Here is a 5,230-nt window from a genome sequence, read left to right as displayed (position 1 = left end):
TGGAAACAGCAGGTCTGGAAACAGTTTTGGAAACCTGATCTCAGTTTCTGGGTCATTTCCATGGGTTTTGAATCATACATTCCTTTAAGGCATGTTCTTTCTTTCACTCATTGCCTTGTAAAAGACTCATTAAAAAGAAAAAACAACCAACACAGAAGGGCCAGGAGAGAAGCTCTGACTAAACTGATAAAACAATGACAGAGGCTGCATCCATAGCAAACAAAGGGTGAAAACTTCAGGACTGCAGCCCCGCAAGTTCTTTGTGATAACAGGAAGCAAAATGTTTTACTGTAGAAGTAAACAACATCCTGACTTTCACATTACCTACCCACGAGCAAGGAAATGAGAAAAGCCTTCCTCACCGAGGGGACAGACTTCACCAACTGCTTTATTTAATGCCCAACCCCGGACGGGGGAACCTCCTCAGCGAGTCAGCGACGCAGGGGAAGCATGAAAATCGCTTTTGCAAGCGTTTACTCAGCGTTTGCACGGAGGATGCTGAGCCTTTTCTCGACGAACCGCGCACAATTAAAGGGCTGGTGGGGGGACCCTAAGGGGGGGGGCAGAATCCCCCCAGCCCTCCAGGCAGCGCCCCAGAGCAAGCCTGGCTGGGGGGAAGGAGAGGGGACGGAGTGAGGCAGGAAAGTGGACGGAGGGGGAATATCCCCCCTCTGCCTTCCCCATCCCCCCGGCCCCTTCCCTTTCTCCTCCCCGAGCCCTTTCTCCCTGCTCCCCCGCTCGTCCCTGTGCTCTGCCTCCTCCTCTCCGTCCCCGCGACTGCCCGCGGTGTCGCCCGGGCCGTGGGCTGGCCCGGCGCACTCCGCACTCACCTGTCGCCTGTGCTCCCCTTTCATCTGGTTACCACTCCGGCTCCCTCGGCCCACAGGGCGCCGCCATCTTGGCCCCTGCCTCCCGCCTCCCACCGCGGGCGCTCCCCCCTCGGATCCCTCCGCGCCAAACCTAGTTCCGCCTCACCGCCTCACTCCCCCTGGCGCCCGCCTTCTCCCCCCGTCCTTCCCGCCCGCGCGTCCCTCCCGCCTCACGGGGGTCTCCCCGCGCGGTGGCGGGGGTGAACGGGGCGTGGGGGGCAGCCTGCCGGGCGGGTGTCCCGCGGCCGAGGGATCTCGGTGGGTGGGGGGAGCGGTCGGACCGGCGGAGGTTCGCGTGATTGGTGGAGGGGCGGCGCCCGCGCGCGGGCGGTAAACAGGCCCGGCCTGAGGGACGGGGCCCGTCGGGGCACAATCCAGCCCGAGCTCCCCATTGCTCGGGGTCCTGCCCGAAAGTGCCCTGTAAAGTGCAATAAATGTCTGCAAAGGCGATAGAAAGGCCTCAGGAATCCCGCTGTGTGTGCGGAGCGATGCTGACGGGACAGGGCGCTGCGAGTCCCACCCAGAACATCCCCCCCTCACCCCGGGCGCGCACCCCAAATAAAATTGATTTTACTCGCTGAACGTTCAGAGCTTGTTTCATTCACCCTTCTTTTGTGGGGGGGACTTCGTCATCCAAACCACGCGCCGGAATTCTTTCTTTTAATTTTCTCCTTCCTAAAACGTTAGCGACCACGCCACGCAAAACGTTCCATCCTTTCTTTCGATAGGGGTTAATTTTTCCCCTGTGGAAAACGCAGAGTAAGGAAAGAAGAACGGAAATTACCGCAGGGAAGGTCCTGCAGCCTTCGGGTTTGTGTGCAACAGGTTCCCAGTTCCACATTTCAATCCCAGCACTGGTGGGATCCCTGCGTTTTTCATTCCCCGAGAAGGAGCAGCTCAGTGGGAGAGAAGTGCTGCAAATCTGACTCTTGAGTCCATACGAATTGGCCCCAGATGCCAGTAGGAATCACAGGCATCAAAGTTGCAAGGTGAAAGCCAGATGTAAGGAAAGAAGGGGGGGGAAAAGGCAGATTAGAGCCCCATCAGCTGATTTTTAACTCGCAGCAGCAGCAGTTTGTGTTTCCCAGCTCTCATCCCTGCAGGGCTGAGATAGCTCCTTCCCACTGCACCTGCGATGGGTCATCCTGCTTCGGGATGAGATAGAGTTCCTTGGAGCCAGCATATTTTTAATCCAGTCCTGCCTGGTGCATGGTAATTAATATTTATTACAGCCTGGACTGAGGGATGGTATTTTTTTCCCTGCTGTGCAGGAGACATGTTTGTTTAATCTGCCACAGGAAAGGGTGGAAATTAGGATGAGCTGCAGAAAAGAGCTGGAAGCAATTAGTTGTGTATTTTACTGGGATTTAATTGTTATAACGTTCAAACTGATGAAGAAAACCTGGATGCTGTAGCAGGGGTTTGCTGCTGGATTTGAAAGGAAAAGTGACTGCATTAGAATGGATGTGATGTGTTGTAATTAACCTGTTTATTCTTACTGAGCTATAGATTTAAAAATCTATTTCATTAGGATGCACGGGAGCATAGGAGACGTAGTAAGAGCTCACAGCAATGCACAAAATTAAACTGCCCTTGTGTGCAAGCACAACTCTGTACATCCACCGTGGCTCGTGTGGGTCAGGGCCAGGACAAGTCTCTGGGAGCCCAGATAAGCCCTCTGCGGCTCTCCCTTCTCTGCTGATCCTGAAATAAGAAGAGACAACAGGGAAAGTGATATAAACAGGAAGAGCATAAAATAAGAATGGCCACACGGGGTCAGCTCTAAGGTTCTTCCAGCCCCAAATGCACCTCCAGCGCTCTGGGTTTATAATTCCAGCCTGTGTAAATCACCTTTCAATGGTTATTTCAGTGGAGAGGTGAGAGCAAGAACACAACAAGCCAAGGTGATGGGACTGCAGTCCCATCCTCCATAGGAACTCCTGAAATAAAATAAAAGAAGAAGGAGTGGGTAGGAGCTGAAGCAGAGCCAGCAATGTCCCCATCTCCCTTCAGGCATTCCAGTGATAACAGTCAGAAATGTCTGTGCAGTCTGTGCACATTATCTCAGGGGTCAGTTTGTCTGCAATTACATCTGGACTGTGTGAGCTGGTGGCTACTTGGGGGTGCAGAACAGCTGATACAGATGTTACTGCCACTGGAGATGGAGTCATCCTTCTTTTCCACAGGACTGTGCCCAATGCTCTCTGGAAAACAGCTGGTTGGGGAGGTTTTGTTAAACATAATATCATGGAATGGCCTGGATTGGAAAGGACCTTAAAGATTTTGACACAGCTGCTTTTCTGGAGGGTGTTTTTTGTGTGGTTGACTTGCTTTTACTGTCTCCACTTTTAGGGCCACACTCTGCAGCCATTTGCACTTGCTATCGAGGGGAAGTTGTGCTCAGGGGTGCTGGCAGGAGCAGGCTCCAATGTTTCATAAAATAACACCTCAGCCCTTTCAGCAGCTTGTCATTTTCCTGTTTTGTTTAATTCCTGTAACTGTCTTCATAAGGAACCGTGAAGCTGCAATGTACAATTTGGGTTTCTGTTACAATGGCTTGTTTTTGTAGCGGGAAATGTAATCCCTCAAATGCCTGTGTTTAAGAGGATGCAAATCAGCTCGCGAGCACAATGCCTTGGGAGCGTTTCTTTCATGCAAAACCCGGCTGGATAAATAAGGAGGGGAGGAGGGAGAGGGGAAGGGGATTGTTCTCTTCTATAAACAACGAGACCTAATTATGCTCGGTAAATGACAGATGGGTTAAGATCAAAATCTGAATCTTTCTCAACGCGGGTGAAATCCACGCTCCTATCTCGGAGTTGCATCAAACCCCGTTGCACAGCCTTGTCCGGTGCCGTGGGGCAATGACACAGCTGGCACAGGGTGGTGGGCACAGCGGGCAGAATCCCTCTGCTGTCCCCCTGGAGTGTCTCTGCTCCTCCCGGCGGAGAGGCAGAACAGAAGGTGTCGCTTCCTGGCGTTCACCCCTCTGAGCTGCAGCAGGAAAAAGGACCCAGCGGAGTCCCGGGTTAACGCAACCAGCTGTAGGAAGCAGCGAAACGCGTTTGACAGCTCACAGGGAGCAGGGAAACTCGTCTCTAAAGGCGTTTTCCTGCTGGTGATGTCCCGGTACTCGGCACTCAATGCTGCAGGTGCACTTACATACCTTTGGAATTATAAACTTCGTGGAAGGCACCTTTGCACTCCAGGCACGGAGACAGCTGTGAGGGCAGGGAGGGCACACCCAGCTCATGCCGCTGTGCACCTGCACGGGCAGGAAGGTTGGGATAACTAGAGAGTAGGTGAAATCAAGGAATTACTCCCCTCCCCTCTCCTCGTTTGGGGAGATCAGCTCTCCTTGTTTGTCCCCACAAAGGAATCATGCTCGAGGATTCTGAAGGAAAATCTGTGTTCCCAGCGCCTGTAGAAAAGAACAACCTGGGAACAACCCCCCTGCCCCTGCTCCATCCTCCCTCCTTCCACCTGCCATTACAGGGGGCTTTGGCACTCAACTATCTCCCATTTTCAAACCCATTCTCAAAGCTTTTTTGAAAAGCAAGTGATAGAAGTGCAAATTTTTATTATTGCTCTTGAAGAGCTTTTTGCAAAGCTGTTGTTAATGAGCTTGCTTAATGAGCTTGCTTAAATCTATATTTATACCCTTTATACAGCTGTACATAGATAGAGCAGCGCCTAAAATATGTGTGGATTGCACACACATATGCCTTGCAAAATGAAGGCTGATTAACACGCATCTTCTTTGGTTGTACCGTGCAAGTATTTATTCCTTTTTCCCTGGAAATTGGAGAGATAAAAGATCCATTCTGCAATAAAATAATTCTGTGCATATGTGCTCGATGGTTTTGTTTATGAGCCCGAAGTATGTGAGTGAGTGTGTGTGTGTGTGTGAGACAGATGGTGTGGCTGTTTGTGAAAGATATGATGTGGGGATGAATGTGTGTAAAAATACAGGTTTTTAAGGGCTTTTTTTAAAAAAGAAAAGACAAAATAAATGCCTGCTTGGGGCATTATTTCCCTGTGTCATGCTCTTTGTCAATATGACAGAGGAGTATCCCTGCAGAAGGAGAAGCTGCCCCTGGAAGTGAAGGGTGCTGCCCCCAGGGCTCCGAGCTGGGCATCGTGAATTCTCTTCAAGTTTTCAAAGTCCTGGAAAGTTTTGATAAGCAAATACTTTCTGGGCTCTGCTTCTCCATTGGCTGTTTCTTCACCGCCAGATTTTGACACAAATAATCTGATTGAAAAATCAGGGAGGGGAACAGGGGCAAAAAAAAAAAAAAAAAAAAAAAAAAAAAAACCAAGAGAGAGGAAAAAAAAAGGAGAAGTATCTATTTCAGCAGACT

Source organism: Manacus vitellinus, unplaced genomic scaffold (genome assembly GCF_001715985.3).
Source record: "Manacus vitellinus isolate BGI_N305 unplaced genomic scaffold, ASM171598v3 scaffold_27_pilon, whole genome shotgun sequence".
In the NCBI taxonomy this organism is placed as follows: domain Eukaryota; kingdom Metazoa; phylum Chordata; class Aves; order Passeriformes; family Pipridae; genus Manacus; species Manacus vitellinus.
This window is presented reverse-complemented; position numbering follows the sequence as displayed.